Consider the following 17,274-nt stretch of genomic DNA (forward strand, 5'->3'; position numbering starts at 1 on the left):
GACATATAAGGAAGCCCTTTCTCTTATTAGGTTATCTATAACCAACAACAATTTATTAGATTCTGGTTTTGTGCACTGAAATGGAAAATTTTTAAGTGATATCTTTTTTTAAAAATATATTTTATTGATTTTTTTTCCAGAGAGTAAGGGAGAGGGATAGAGAGTTAGAAACATCCATGGGAGGGAAACATCGATCAGCTGCCTCCTTCACACCTCCTACTGGGGATGTGCCCGCAACCAAGGTACATGCCCTTGACCGGAATCGAACCTGGGACCCTTCAGTCCGCAGGCCGATGCTCTATCCACTGAGCCAAACCGGTTAGGGCCCATTCTTCTCTTGATATTCTTCATAGAAACGTCTCAGTGACTCGGGAATTCTGGGCGTCACAGTGCTCAAGGCTTGAGTGAAATGTTTTTTCCTGATGCACTTGGCTTTAATGTCTTCTTCTAGCGCCAGAAGGGCGGCCTCTTTACAGATGGCGATGACCTCTGCTCCAGAATATGTGTCCGTTTGGAGGATGAGTTCATTCAGATCAACATCCTGACTGATTGGCATCGAGTGAAACTGCAGGTTAAATATTTCTTTCCTTGTTGCTGCATCTGGTAAAGGCACATAGATGATTCTATCGATTCTTCCACGACGCATCAAAGCCTTGTCTATCCTATCTGGGAGGTTAGTAGCTGCCAAAACAGTCACATCCTTTAACTGTTCAATGCCATCCATTTCCGTAAGGAGCTGAGCCAAAACACGGTCAGCTACATTCCCAGCACCTGAAGAACTGCCCCTTTCAACTGCTAAGGCATCCAGTTCATCAAAGAAAATAATGGAAGGAGCCACTGCTCTCGCTTTGCAGAAGATCTAACAGCTCTTTCAGATTCACCAACATATGTATTCATTAATTCAGGCCCCTTTATTGCTAGAAAATTCAGTCCACTTTCATTGGCCAAAGCCTTTGCAATCATCATTTTAGAGCAACCAGGTGGCCCATACAGAAGAACTCCTTTAGGTGGCTGAATACCCATTTGGGTGAAAGACTCGGATGTTTCAAGGGCCATTCCACAGCCTGTTTCAATTTCAGTTTGATATTTTCCAGTCCTCCTATATCTGACCAGGATACACTTGGGACATCAACTGCAACCTCCCTCATGGCACTGGGCCTGACGTCATTCATTCCCTGCAAGAAATCATTCAGAGTAATCTTCACCAACGCAGCCACCTTGCTGTCAGGGAGGTTAGGCTGTTTCTTCAGGACTCTCCGGAAGGCATTGAAACCTGATTCATTACACAAGGCTTTCAAGTCTGCTCCAACGTATCCGTGTGCATTGTTTGCTAACTGTAGCATCTCGGCTTCAGTGAGCACATGCGGTACCTTTCGAAGCAGTTTCCGAAGTATATCTAGCCGGTCCTGAGCATTAGGAACTCCAATCTCAATCTCTTTATCAAATCGTCCAGGTCGGCGGAGTGCAGCATCCAAAGCATGAGGACGATTTGTGGCCCCAATAACTAATATCTGTCCTTCACTTCCTTCTGAACCAATACCATCCATCAGTGTTAGCAGTGAAGCTACAACTCTTTTTTCCACTTCATTCTGAGCCCCTTCTCTTTTTGGGCAAAGTGCATCCAGCTCATCAATAAAAATAATTGATGGAAGTGGCTTCAGCAAATAGCTGACGTAACCTTGCTTCAGTTTTTTCCCCATATTTGCTTATAATTTCAGGACTATTTATTACAGAGACATGGGCTCCAACTTCATTAGCAATAGCCCTGGCAATCATTGTCTTTCCAGTACCTGGAGGGCCATACAGTAACACTCCTCTAGAGGGAGGAATTCCGTAACTCTTGGATGGTTCAAGCTGCTTGAGAGGATGTTCAATTATTTCTCTAATTGCTTTCAGCTGACAATTTAAGCCTCCTATCATGTCATAAGTTACTTTGAACTGGTTGTCTTGCTCTTTTGAATTTGTACCAATTTTTATAAAATTGACTCTCGTTGTTGAAGAAATGAAGTAGAAAGTATCAGTGTTGCACTTTGCTCCCAGATTGGCTGGCTTTAGGAATCTCTCTTCATTGATAAGGTACTCATTTCCTCCTCTGGCAGACGCAAAGCTACATTCAAGACCTGTAACTTCCTCTGGCCCAAGCCCACTGCTGCCACCAGGACTCTGTGTGACATTTGACAAACTGTCACCAGTTTTATTTATCTTTCTGTCATCTACTGGTTTGCAGGGAGTACTGCTTGATGGTGGGACCCGAGGCTCTTCCAGATCCAACTGGCTTAACTGTAAGGACATATCGAGGGTACTGGCTTCTATGCTGGACCGTTTTGAGGCCATTCCATGAGCATCAGTATCAGAGTCACTCTGAAGCCTTCTCAGTATCATGCCATCTGCACCTTTCACTCGCAACACTTGCAACATGCATGGTCGTCCATAGAATGTAATGTATAGAAAGTTGCCTGGTAAAACAATCTTGCCATCTAGTTTTCTCAGAAGACAATCAGCCAATTGTTCTTCATTAATATCCACATTTTTATCACTCTTGTTTTCCATGTAAACTGGTAAGCAGCACTCGTCCACCAATAATTATATTTGCAGACTTCATAGTGCCAAGTCCGAGTTGAACAAGGGAATTCTGGAACTTTTTAGGAACTTTGTCATCCTTTTCTAGGTTGATCACCACCAGGGTCCCAGTCGCCCCCACGAAGCCAGCTTCAGGACAAGCAGCCGAGGCGAGCTGTGGAGGGCGGAAAAAAAAATAAAGTATCAGAGGCTAACCACACACAAAAAAATCAACCTACTTTTTTACTAGATATAAGTGGAAAAATTGTTTGTGCAACTAAAGCCTTGTCTGGAATGTCATATTTAAGAATGATGCTTATATAATTGGGTACAACCAGCCACTTTTTAAAAAAAAAAAAAATTTTTACTTTTAAATGGCAATATATTTACATAGGTTCAATAAGAATCAACCTACTTTTTTACTAGATATAAGTGGAAAAATTGTTTGTGCAACTAAAGCCTTGTCTGGAATGTCATATTTAAGAATGATGCTTATATAATTGGGTACAACCAGCCACTTTTTAAAAAAAAAAAAAACTGTTTTAAAATGTTACTGAATTCAGCTGTTCACACCAAATTCTGAAGTATGAACTAGCCACTTGCACTTTTTCCTTTGTAAAATGGTTGTCCCTACAAAATATTTTTAAATAATAATGTCAATATTATTCATTTTTTATTTCAATCACAAAATTCAAAATCAGCTGTTGTCATCTCTTGATTTTGGGTGATTTTTCCAACTTTCCTCCATGTTGCTTACATAGGAAAAAAATGCTGTTATCAAAAATACTTTTTTATACTTCAAATAATTTGTTTGTTATGAAGATTAGCTATTCAAAGCAGTGCTGTTTTTCTTGTCTCCTTCTTAAATATCCTTCACTATAAACACAAAGACCTAAGTCCATTTACTGGTGCTCCTCTGAGTGGCTGTGATACAGCTGAACAGCTTTCCTCTGCCAATTCAGTTAGAAACTGTCCCGTATGAATAAAGTCTATCTGCAGGGAAATGCCTTCATGTACTTTGGGAATTCCTAACCTACTTCTCAATAAAAATTCCTCCCCATCTCTGCAAAATACATCCCAGACCAGACAGGCCAGATCAAGTAGTTATATTTGAGATACTGTGTGAAGATCCAGTCTATCAAGTATATGTCTGGTGCAAGGCCATAAGACTTGAGTGAAGAAATAGTTTGAAGGGATTGTCCTCAGAGAATGCTTCGAATATTCTAAAAATTTCAACATCTATCAATCCACACAGAAAAAGGCCAACTGGAATGACTTATTAGATTGTCCTCAGAGAAAGCTTCGAATGGTCTAAAAATTTCAACATCTTGCTGCAATCCACACAGAAAAAGGCCAACTGGAATGACTTATTCATGAGATTTCCAAATGCAATGAAGGCATCTACCTCTTCCTAATTGAGAATGTGTCCTGCCTCACTGAAGGACATCCCTTGGACATAATTAACATCAGGCCTGTAACATGAATATGGCCCCCAAGATGCTGTGTAAAGCATCATAATATGGGTCATCCTTGTGCAAGGTGTAGAGAGATGGAGATGCATCGGACACGTCCAGCTCAATTCCAAACTGGCATCTGTATCATCAACAGATACACCTCCTGCATTTAAAGAATGATGTGTTTAAAGAGACCGTGTTTTACTGAAGCTTTTCCACCATTTCTTTCCTTTGGAGAGAAATACTTCATAAAGTTCAGGAGTGATATTTAGTTCTCTTCCTACAGCAAGGCTCCAAACTTCATCATGAACACTAGAGGGCAACCTCTGCACCTCAATTCTCCAGCCTTCCTCCTACTATGTATTATTTCCCAATTGGGCAGCATTTCACTGCTCCAAATTACCATTGTATTTGCAATATTTTCTTCCTGCTTACATGTTTTTTCTTTTTTTTTAAATGTACTGCTTTAATTACTCAATTTTGAGACTCAGCTCAACGGTCTAATGTTCTTGTTTGTGAAGTAAAGCTTCTTCCACAGATTTGGCAGGAAGGTTTCCTTGGATTTGGCAAAGATTTCTTCAACAGTACATAAAAGCAATCATATGATGGCCTGTATTCAGGAATCATAATGGTAGTAGAAAGAGGCTCAAATTCAAAATTGTTATGTCTTGAAGACTGAAGTGGTGGTTACAGGTCCTCCCTGTTCTGCTTCATATTCCTGCTGCATTATTTTTGGAAGCTTTCTAAAGATTCTCTCCAGAAGGGACTTGACCAAATAATTTCCAACCAGCAGCACTATGGACTACTGATCTGAGCTCCTTCTGTCCTTTTTGGGAAAGGTTTCAGACAACCGGGGGCAAGTGAAGGGGCTCTCTGGAAGTTGGGAGAGGGGAATCATACCCTCTGCCTCCCAGCTGCTCCAAATACACCACCACCAGGCAGCTGCCTTGAGGAGAACAGGCCGCCCATGCCAGCAGCAACCTCGTTGCCAGCCCCCTCCACGTGGACATGACCACAGAGGCGAGGGAGGAGGCTCTCTGCCAACCTGGAGAAGCTGTCACCAGTGCCCGACCAGCCACCTTTATGGAATTAACGTTGACTTTATGGAGACAATGCTGAGAAAGCTCTCCTGGTGCCTGGCTTTCAGGGTCCAGCCTTAAAGAGGTCACTCCCATGGCAGGCCATGAGCCTAGAGATGTGTAGAGAACTTTGAGAAAAGAGGAAGTCACCTAACTTGCAGGGGTATCGCAGATGAAATCCAGTGGATAGAGTTTCTTGGACATGGTTCTTAGCCTCAAGACAGCGAGTAATAGACTTTAGAAGTCCATCCTGAGATTCCTATGGAAGCCTCTAGCAAAGCAAACTTAAAGAAGGCTTTTATGCTAAATTAACATTCTTGCTGCACCTATGTAAATACTCAGGCCAAATCTAATGAGGCCAGAATCATTTCATGATCAAGGATCATCTTCAATCTTTCGCTGGCAGTGAGATGATTACATTGTACAGGACTTGGAGTGGCCACAGCCGCAGAAGAGGTGAGGTAGCAACACCTGCCTCAGTGACTCTGGCCCGAGCCACCGGCCAGTGCACATGCCTAGCGGCAACAGCAGAAGGAGCAACCAACCACAGCCCTGCATGAAGAGCTGAGGCGCTGTGGCGCCCACGGGAGTCCAGTCCTGGCCAGCCTGGAGGAGAAGTACCCGGAGGAAGGCGGCCCAGCTGGAAGTCCTGGCCATTGTGCACTTCTGCTCGCTCTTTCTGCCTGCCTGACTTTGAGATCGAGGAGTTACAAGCAGCTCTTCACCTAGACGACATAGAGTTTATCAGTGACCAGATAGCCTGCTTGCTTCAGGGCTGTTATCAACAAAGGGATATCACGTTTCTTGGTTCCAGAGGTGGCTGACGTAGCCATCCCACTTTGAACAGGATCCTGTAAAACAAAATCAAACCCGGGTGGCCAAAAGAACTTTTTTCCTAATCCCATGCAGAATTTTTGGAACCTTGAAAGCTCATTGTTACAAGACAATGGAAACTCTAGCTGATTTGAAGGTACTGGGAGAGTGAAGTAGCAAGTTCAATGTCACAGGCTTCTGGTGAGAAACAAATTAAATGCATGTGTGAAAGAACAATGCAATGTTATCAAGTGCATCCCATCTATCCCACAGTTAGACAACAAGAACAAAGACAACACAAACAAAGAAAACAAGAACAACAAATGTTTATTTTATGAAGGAGGAAAGCAAAGAAGGTTAGCAAGAGGAAGCCCTGCCCAAGGCACAATATTTAGAGGAACACAAACTTCCTAATGTGAAGGTGGAAAGACTCTCAGTAAGAACTTCCAAATATCATTCCAAACTTAACACTGAAAGCCCCTTCAATAGGTAGTGGTGGATACAATGCATGAAGATACCCGAGCAGAAGAGGATGGTCATGAAGGACAAGGTGATGGGGGTGTAGATGGACATGCGCTTCTCCATGGTCCCCCAGATCAGGCAGAGGTAGGGTCCAGGGAGCTATCAGTTCTGCAGTGGATAATGGCTTAGCTCACCAGTGGCAGGTGTTGGTACATAAGAACCAAAAACAAGCACTGTGTGCCAACCGGCAGGAGGAAATAAAGGAGGTACAAAAGCAAAAACACCTCTTCCTGGTGGAAGTTCAAGATGGACTTCAGAGAGAGGACATACTCCTGGATTCCCACCATGGAGCCTTCCTCCACTTCAGCTGCCACTGACTCCACTGACTTTGACCTTGATCTGTTTATGAATCTGAGCCATGAAGAATTCCATGAGTAAGAAGAGGGCTAGGAAGATGAAGAAAAGGAGTACCAAATTCCCACTGCAGGACTGCTAAAACTTTTTCCATGGACTTCAGAGAGGGGACATACTCCTGGATTCCCACCATGGAGCCTTCTTCCACTTCAGCTGCCACTGACTCCACTGACTTTGACCTTGATCTGTTTATGAATCTGAGCCATGAAGAATTCCATGAGTAAGAAGAGGGCTAGGAAGATGAAGAAAAGGAGTACCAAATTCCCACTGCAGGACTGCTAAAACTTTTTCCAAAACAATCAATCAAGCAAGGACAGGTGATATTGCCATGGCATGAGAAATCTTCATGGATGGGAGACCAGGGCATGCAGACCACACCGCAGTGAAGCCAAACCACAGCTGCTGGCACCCTGTAGTAGCCAGATTTGTCACTGGCCAAAGAGTAGAATACAGGGGTCACTCCCACCACTGCTGCTGCAGCCATCTGCTCAGCTTCTCAGGGGACATTGTAATCTGAGACCAAGAGAACTGTGACCACACCTCAGGAAGGGAGAGAGAGAGAGAGAAAACACAGGGTCAGAACATGAGAGCAGGAACCAAAAATCCCAAGCACATCTGAAAAGCCTGCTCAAGTTTGAGATCCGCTACCAGCACTCAGTTTTTACATACAAGCAGTATTTGCACACCCAGGGCATGGTTATTCCTTTCTCCACATTTCGACCTATGTTAAAGGCTGTCCACCTCTGGACATGCCGATCGCATTACAATATATGTATGTCTCATCTCTCCTACTACATTAAAAGCTTCTGGAGGTCAGGAATCAAACTTGGCTCACATTTACAATGCTCATTATCCAGCGTAGACCATTACACATAAGTACTAATTAGATATATTATAGAATTGTACACTTGAAACCTATATAATTTTATTAACCAACATCTCCCCAATAAATATTTTTTAAAAATAAAATACACATTTTTAAAATATGAATTATTTTTGATATTTTATTTTACAATTTTGAAAATTGATTTTGAGAGAAAGAGGAAGGGAGAGGGAGAACGAAACATCAGTGTGACTGGAAACTGCTGAGCCTACAGCCTGGGCATGTGCCCTGACCGGGAATTGAACCAGCACCCTTTCAGTGCCCAGGACACAGGATGATGCCCAACCGAGCCACACCAGCCAAGGCTCATTTTTTAGATTCTTTTTTACCAAAAGGGGGGAAACTGATTATTTTTCTATTTCTAATGCTGACAGAAAAGGGTAAAAATTGTTCTTAAATGGAAAATTATGTGCTGTCACTCTAAAGCACACCTGGGTTGTCTGATTCTGTAAGTTGTAGGTAACTAAGAGCATTGCTAAATAATTCCTGCCCATAGACATGCAAACAAATTCTGTTCAGGGGGAAACAACCAAAACAAAATAATTTTGGCTCTATTTGCACATTAATTACAATATTCCTGACCTATACCTGTGTCTGTTCTTAGGAATCTCCTTTGACCTAGTTGTAACACTTCACTAGTTTCCTCATGAATTAAATAAAATTTTTAACATAAAGTTGTTATATCTGCATATGACTCATGATTTTACCTACTTTTGAAAATTTTCTTTTAATGCCTGCATAAAACTAAACCATCCTTTAATGGCTGATCTGCATGAGCCTTGAGTTTTTGCATCAGCCACACACGGCCTAGCTGCTTTCGGACAACAGTGTCAAAGACACGTTTGAGGCAGCCCAGTTTGGTGACCTTTCAAGCAACCTAGCACAGGAACTTTCTAGAAGCTTTATGGTAGCAGCCTCTTTCAGAAGCCTCTTGATTTTCCTGTTCTGTTTGAGTTGGCCTGGGACTTCTTTTTTTTTTTTTTTTAATTAAATCTTTATTGAGAATATGTTTGTGGGTTTGTTTGTTTTTTAATATATTTGTATGGATTTCAGAGAGGAAGTGAGAAGGAGAGAAACAGCAATGATGAGCCCTAGCCAGTTTGGCTCAGTGGATAGAGCGTCAGCCCATAGACTGAAGGGTCCCGGGTTCGATTCCGGTCAAGGGCACATACCTTGGTTGCATGTTCCCCGGGCCTGGTCTCGGGGTACGTGTAAGAGGCAACCCATCCACGGGTCTCTCTCACATCGATGTTTCTCTCTGTCCCTCCCTCCCCCCATTCCACTCTTTCCAAAAATCAATGGGAAAATATCCTCGGGTGAGAATTAACAACAACAAAAAAGAAAAAAAACATTAATGCTGAGAGAGAACCATGGATCGGCTGCCTCCTGCACGCCCCCCACTGGGGATCGAGCCCGCAACCCGGGCATGTGCCCCGACCAGAATGACCTCCTGGATCATAGGTCGATGCTCAATCACCGAGTCACGCCAGCCAGGCTCCGAGATATGTTTTTATTAATTTTACAGAGAGAGAGAGAGAGACATCGATTGGTTGCCACCTGCACCAGGGCCGGGGGTGGAACCTGCAACCGAGCCACGTGCCCTTGACTGGGAATCGAACCCGAGACCCTTCGGTGTCGGGGCTGGTGCTCTAACCACTGAGGAGCACCGGCCAGGGCAGAACCGCCGTCCTCCGTAGCTAACCGGGTCTTTTTGGCAGGCACAGCATGTTAGATAGCACCTAACTGTGGGTCAAATAGCACAATCTTTGGGAGGAAGATGAATAGCAATGAAGGGGTGTAACATAGGCAGTTGTTTTTTCTAGTTAAAACACATGCAAAGCTGTGAGGATGGACAGCAGCATAACATACTAAAAGGGGTCCGTGTCTTATGTTAATTCCCCTCATCTGACAGCTGGCCCACTAGAAACTACATAATACTATCTCAGAGCCATTTAAAAGAAGTGAGCAGTACCCTGATTCATTAGAAATAACTTGGCTTCTGGCAACTTCAGGAAAGGTTAGAGGGTTTATATAAAGTGGCTGTTTATGTTTAAGGTTTAAATATGCCCAACGGCTTGTTCATTACCTGACCAGAAAAATGTTTTATTTATCCTCTGTTAGCCCCCATTCTTCCTACCAGTTCCTGCTAAGTTTAAGAACACATTTGCAACAAGCTTTGAGTTACTCTTATATGTTTGAAAAGTGCACTGGGGGCCTGGCCGGTGTGGTTCAGAAGTCGAGCATTGACCTATGAACCAGGAGGTCATGGTTCAATTCCCAGTCAGGGCACCTGCTTGGGTTGTGGGCTCAATCCCCAGTGTGGGGTGTGCAGGAGGCAGCTGATCAATGATTCTTCCTCATCATTGATGTTTCTCTCTCTCCCTCTCCCTATCTGAAATCAATAAAATATATATTTTAAAATGCACTGGATAAGTTCCTACATCCAGCTCAACTGCCATCCCCACCACAAGAACAATGGCTTGTTTGACCCTCTCCAACCCATCAGAGCTGAATGTAATATTCAGCACTCATTTACTTCTGGGTTTTTCATTTTTTGTTTTGTTTATGTTGATTGTTTTGTTGTTTTTGTTTATCCTCCCCTGAGGATATTTTTCTCCATTGATTTTTAGAGAAAGTGGAAGGAGGGAGGGATGGGGAAGAGAGAGAGAGAAAGAGAGAGAGAGAAACATCCATGTGAGAGAGAGACATCGATTGGCTGCCTCCTACATGCACCGCCAGTGGGGCCCAGGATTGAACCTGCAACCCAGGCACACACCCCTGAGCAGGAATTGAACCCACGACCAGGGTACAGGCATCAGTAAATTAGAACATAACTCTAGCTGGATCTACGTGGCTGCTCCTTAAAGGGGTGCTGGGAAATCCACTGCACTGCAGAGTCCCTCCCTCTAGGGTTTGACTTTTGTACTTTTGCTCCTTGTTGATGGTGCTAAACTCTTTAATTTATTATTACATTTATTTTTTACTTTTGTCTATAAGTATCAAGGTTTCTTGTTTTGGAAGCTTTTTTTCTGTTCTTAATATTTATATTATCCCTACGGGTTTAATATTCTACGATCTTCAAATAAGACTTAAGTTCCTTTTTGTATAATCTAGATGAGAGCTCCATTTTTTCTACTTGACTCCATCTCTAGTAAAACCTGAAAAATACTAGGCAAATGTGTAGGTTTTATGGTGTCTGTCCTCCAGGAAGAAAAAAAGGGGGGTGGTCATAACCAAATATCCTATGTTTGCTTACTTATATAGAGCCATATTAGTGACTAAGAGCAAAGGCTTGGTGGAACAAAACCGCACTATTGTAGGTTTAGTATATTTAACCACCTGGCGGAGTAATACAGTTCAAAGTGAAAGAACCATGGGTCTGTTTGAGTCCCCCAACCCACTGACCTGGAGAAAAGATGAAGATCCCAGCCCTTCCCTGGAGAGAAAGGTTGCACTGCGTTTCTGGTAAGACAGAAGAGAAATCCTATAACCTTCCTTCTGAAATTAGAATTCTTAAAAGAGCAAGCCTTCAAGGGGCCAAACAGGAAAGCTTACCCCCAGCCACGGCTAGAGCAAGGGCAGGGGGTTCAACTCCACAGCAGAAGATTGGAGCACTGGCACTGGTGGAGGGGAAGGGAACTTGAGGAGCTGAGATTCCTGGTGGCAGAGCAAAGAGCTTCCGGGAGAGTAAGCAGAGCACCCTGTGTGGGAGTGACAGCGTCACTGCAGTCACCCCAGAATTACCTGCCGTGAAGAACTGGTGTCTCTCAGAGTGCAGGAGCAGCAGCTACTTGTGCCTCATAGAAAACACTGTCTGGATATTCGTCCCCAACATAGATGGAGGTGCTAGCACTTCCCAGCCAATAGACACTTATGAAAAAGAGATACCAACTTCAGTCTATTTTGGATGGACTGTGCACTAATGTATTTCCATCCCTGATTGGTGATATGAGGAAAACAAGTGCTCAGGAAGTGGTTTTATGGCTCAGAAAAGAGCATCAGCTCCATTTCTCTTACCTGAGGTGTGATTTTGGAAGGAGCTTCTTGGCAAGAGGAGAGGGAAGCTAAGTTAATAATTATGTACCAAGGGCCCACTATTCCATGAAGCAAGCATTTTGTGACTTCTAAATAAACACGCAGCATTGTAAAGGACTGAAAGATAAATTCAGTGTATTCCTGCCCTCAAGAAGTTTACAGTGTCATGGGGAATGGAACAACTACATTATACATTATATAATTACATTCTCATATAACTACATTTTTATACTGAGCATAACAAATATCACACAAGAATATAATACTTTGGCTAAGAGGAAGAGGAGGTCACAAGTTTTTGAGAAAATCAAAAGTAGTGTTTGGACCAACTGAGTCAGTATATCAAACAGATTTGAGTAAGGACATTTAAGAGATGATTTCAGGAGCCCACACGAGAGGCAATAAGATTTTAAACAAGAATAGTGCCAATGAAACATAAAGGAGGGACTAGATTTGTGGAATGCTGCATATCTAGCTTCCCCAAGATTTGTTGACTAATTATGCATGAGGTGACTGAGAGGGAGGAGACAAAATGTTTGAGCACTGGGAATTGGGACAATGGAGGTGTTTGAAAAATTAAGAGTTTACTTGAGCATTTATCCATTCCAACCTTGCAGCTCGTCGGACAAGAACCAGGGGAAAGACTTAGACAGAGAAAGTATGGAAGCAAAGTAAAAAAAAAAAAAAATTGATTGGCTATAGCTCAAAGCTTAATTGGCTGTTTGTGATTGGTTGTCCTTAGGTTTCAATTTTATAACCTTGAGGCACTCACAGGCTTAGATTTTGGGTTGCTTACATAGGCCTCCACAGCATGAGAGCCACCTCAGCCTTATGGCCTGCTGTTGATTTAACTCAATGGAAGGGGGATAAAAGGAAATGAGGTGGAAGATGGCAAGCTTACTTTCTGAGATGCTGCTTTAAAAGCAGTAGAGTATATTACATAGGGTATGGCCGTCTTGCCTTAGTTTCCCCAGTGGAGATGCCTATCTCTGGATTCTGTCTATTTCGGTCACATCCCAGGTTTGTAGATACTCAGCGCAGCCTAAATAGTTGTGCCTTCAAAGCCAGGGCTTATGGTAGTATTCATGCCACCACCACTCACCACCTCCACCCCGTCACCTCCTTATTTAGTGTTAGCTTCCTGTAAGTAACTCAGACGCCTGCAGTTTTACTCTCCAAACGTGCTGACGAGATGGAGAGGAGCCTGCTCAGCTCGAATGCAGAAATACTCCATTATGGACGCTTTGCCTGCAGAGACTCAGGCTCAAACCACACATTATCTATCTTCCGCACTTTTTTTTCTCCTCAGCACAACCTGAAAGTACCTGATTTGGATGCTGGAAAAATAAATTCACATCTCAGAACACCATTCTCTATAAATCAAATGAGACATTCTTACTAAATTGAGTCTCTTCAATTCTTTACATTTTACACATGTCAGCATAGAATTGCCTCAATCTTACTGCCTCTACACTCATAAATCCATTCTCAGTTCTGACAGTTCTTATTTACTTGGATTTATATTTACTGTTCCTTACCATTTTTTGATATGTACTGTTTCCTATTTACAAAAGCACTCATCACAAAATAACTTGATTTGGAAACTAAGAAAAAAGTATAAAGAAGAAAATATAGGGTGTCCCCAAAAATGTATACACACACTTAGAATAATTATAAAGCCAGTGTTTATTAAAATATATTTCATTTCAAAATTGAGCTATCCACTGTTACAGTATACATACATTTTTGGGGACACTCTGTATATGACCTGTCCTCTCATCACTTTTAACATTTTGGGTTATTCTTTTTCCTTTTATGCACATTTTAATTTTAAAACATAGCTGGCCCGAAACTAATATAAAATAACATTAAATGTAAACTGTAATTGAAAAATTAAATTAAGGAGAAAATATAGCTTGGATTTAAAAATTGTACAGAACTTAAATAAAGTTACTCTAAGAAAAAAGAAAAAAAAAGAACTAGAAAAATAAATGGCACCTGAAAAACATTCATTTAAAAAAATATATTGCTACAGAAAAGATGAAAATTGTGACCTAATCCTTTATAATGAATTTGAAAGACTTACTAGTTTAAACTAGAACTTAGAGATACAAAACATGTGAGGACCAATATGCAGTGGGATATTGAATCCTCCATTCGTTGACAGGATATCAGTTACAAATATTTAAAGATTTAGAGGTTCTGTCTGGCCTCCAGGCTGTACAGCTAACGCTAATATAATATTGAATATCAACCCTAATTGAAATTTTTTTAATTTAAAAAAGATTTAGAGAATTATCCAAAGCAAGAAACAAGTGCAGTGCATAACTAGCGACATTGTGCCTGATCTTCTTCCTCTGTAAAATGAGATGCTAATGAGCTGGCATGAGAATCCAATGCAAAAGCTGAAGACTATGTTTGTCATAGAGAGGGTCTTCATAAATGCAACCTATATGTGACCAGTCCTTGGGGAGTACAATATCAGGGAAGCAAGAGTGAGGGGGAAGGGAGAACTAAGACAAAGAAAAAAAGGAAGAAAGGAAGGCAAAGAAGGGAGGAAAACAAACATGAGATGATACAATAACTGAGCTGGCTATAGCTTCTCAAGAAAACATTGATTGGTGGTGGGCCATATGGAACCACTGTATCTGGAAACAGCTCCTTTGGGCAGCTCCTTGGTTGGACCTGGTTGCTAGACCTGCTCAGGTTGCTCCTACAGTGGCTGATGCAGCGAAGCTCAAGCCAAAGCCTGGCCCTTGCTGCCAGATGGTCAGGACAGCGGGCAGTGTTGGATGAGACAAATGTGACAACTCTCAGGGCTTTGCCACCTGAGCCAGGAAGCAGGGCTAGTGGCCTAGGGTCTGAGGGAAGGGTAGGTAGTTCTAGGTGAATGGGTGCGGGAAGCCACCGCTTGCCAATACGAGAGTGCACCAAGGAACTCGGAAGGCCAATGGACCTTGGGCCTTAGCAGGGCTGACCTAAGCACCGATTGTTAGTGTTGAGATAAGTGGTGGCTCAAGGCAATTCCCTAACCTGATAATCCTTTTACTGTTTACCACACTTACCTTTGATATGCCTGTATACATTGCTAAAGGGCAAATGTGTATTCAAGTAAATAAAAGGCAGACCAGGCCAGAAGTAGATGTGCTCTTCACAAAAGAGACACCACCTGGCCCCCACCCCTTAATAATTCATATTTCTTGTCTAGTGTTTTCATTTGTGTGTCGACCCCTCCTTCAGATCCTGAATCCAGCAGCGAAAGTCGCGGCAGATGGGAAAGGACATAAAGTGGGCCCAGTGCATTTTTTAAAATATATTGTTTTATTGGTTTCAGAGAGGAAGGGTGAGGGAGAGAGAGATAGAAACATCAATGATGAAAGAGAATCACTGATCGGCTGCCTCCTGCATGCCCCCCACTGGGGATTGAGCCCGCAACCCCAGCATGTGCTCTTGATCAGAATCAAACCCAGGACCCTTCAGTCCACAGGCCTACACTCTATCCACTGAGTCAAACCAGCTAGGGTGGCCCAGTGCATTTTTAATAAAAAAAAATATTTTACTTGGCAAGGTAGCTCAGTTGGTAAGAATATCATCCCTATATGCCAAGGTAACAGGTTCCAACACCAGTTAGGACACATACAAGAAACAATCCATGAATGTATGAATAAATGGACCAACAAATCTCTCTCTCTCTCTCTCAAATCAATCAAGAAATAAAAATATGTGTGGTTAATTCGATATAATAGCCAAGAACATAGAAATAATGAGTCAGACCCAAGAGAAAATTGGAACCAACTTAAGGATCAAATATATGAGGCTGAATGGGAGAGGAAAAAATAAAACCATGAAAACTCCACAGAGAAGAATATAAAGGGGAGACTGAGGAAATAGGCCTGCATTATGACTTCCCAGGCCCTGGGCACATTTGCCCTGAAGGGCTCCTCCTCCATTAAGAAAAAATTAAAATTATATTTTACAACTTTGCTAATATAAAAATGAATATATTAATATTATATGTTAAAACACTTCTTTTACCTAAAATTTTACTTTTTTCTTCTGATTTAAAAAAAAAAATTAAGCCCAACTGGTGTGGTTCAGTAATTGAGCATCAACCTATGAACCAAGAGGTCATACTTTGATTTCCGGTCAGGGCAAATGCTGGATTTCGGGCTCAATCCCCAGTGTGGAGCATACAGGATGATTCTCTCTCATCACTGATGTTTCTATCTCTCTCTCCCACTCCCTTCCTCTCTGAAATCAATGAAAAAAAATTTTTAATGAAAAAGTGAAACAATGTCTTGGGCCCAGAAAGGATTATGGGTCCCAGGAACCACCTCTACTATGCCTTTGTGAGCCCTGAGAGCAGGAAACAGAGCTCCAAAGAAGAATGAGCAACAGGGCTCAGCTGTGAGCCAGCACCATGAGGGCAGGTGCTTGTTCATCTTTGTGTCCCTAGCACCACTCCAGGATAAATTCACTTATTCTCTAAATATTCAGTGAACCCCTACTCTGTGCCAGGCACTGTGCTAGGAGCTGGGCATACAAAGATAAGCAAGATGCTTCCCTTGTCCTCCATGTTGGTTCCAGTGCCAATGGAGCCATGTCTATTAGGAATCTCTTCAGTTGTGAGGGAAAATCACATGTATAGAAAAAGAAAACTGAGGTTAAGTAAAAAGCATACCAGCTCACATAATGAAAATGTCTCTGGTAAGAGCTGTTTTCCTGCCAGACTGAATATAGGGATCAAGTGACACCACCTGATAACAAAACAAACGTTAAGATCTCACAGGCCTGGCACAATTCTAAGCATTTTACATGTTTCCATTCATTTAGCTCCATTTTGCCCAGGAGAAAAGTGCAAACTCAACTTCTCTCCGTTTCTTGGCCATTCCTTCTTGTATGTGAGGTTTCCTCTCAAGTCTTCACAGTGGCCCTGAATTTATTAGAATTGGTTATGAGAGAAAATTTCACAAGAGTTATGAATAAAGAATTTGCAGGACTTGGAGACTTGTTGGCTGTAGGGATGGGGGTTGATGGGGGTGAAAGTTCAGGTCTTTGGTTGTAACCCTTTCTAAAGTGAATGCAAAAGAGAATCTTGACATTTGAGAAAAGATTAGTCGCAGTTTTGGATTTAGTATGTCAACTGGATACTCAGATGACTATGTTTTTCATCCCATCATGTCATTCTAAAAAGTCATTTGAGCCCTGGCCAGTATGGCTCAGGTGGTTGAGTGTCATCTGGGGCACCAAGAGCTCATGGTTCAATTCCCAATTCCTGGTTTGGCTACATGGGCTTGATCCCCAGTAGGGGATGCACAGGAGGCAGCCAATCAGTTTCTCACTCTCTCCCTCTCCCTTTTTCTCTCTCTAAAATCAATTAAAACATATATCTACACTAATAAAAGAGAAACATGGTAATTAGCGTACGACCACTACCCTTCCCATTGGCTAATCAGCATATCCTTATGCAAATTAACTGTCAGCCAAGATGGCGGCCGGCAGCCATGCACTGAAGCGAACAGGGAGGCTTGCTTGCTCCAGTGACGGCGGACTCCAACGTTCCCCGCCTGACTTG

The 17,274-nt window shown here is 42.4% G+C and overlaps 2 pseudogenes; both read right to left on the bottom strand.

Annotated features, from left to right (window-relative positions):
• Positions 1 to 319: 319 nt before the first annotated feature.
• LOC102254772 lies at positions 320 to 2,550 on the bottom strand (annotated as a pseudogene).
• A 161-nt stretch (positions 2,551 to 2,711) lies between these two features.
• LOC102255075 lies at positions 2,712 to 6,490 on the bottom strand (annotated as a pseudogene).
• Between the last annotated feature and the right edge of the window lie 10,784 nt (positions 6,491 to 17,274).

Source organism: Myotis brandtii, unplaced genomic scaffold (assembly GCF_000412655.1).
Source record: "Myotis brandtii unplaced genomic scaffold, ASM41265v1 scaffold966, whole genome shotgun sequence".
Taxonomy (NCBI): domain Eukaryota; kingdom Metazoa; phylum Chordata; class Mammalia; order Chiroptera; family Vespertilionidae; genus Myotis; species Myotis brandtii.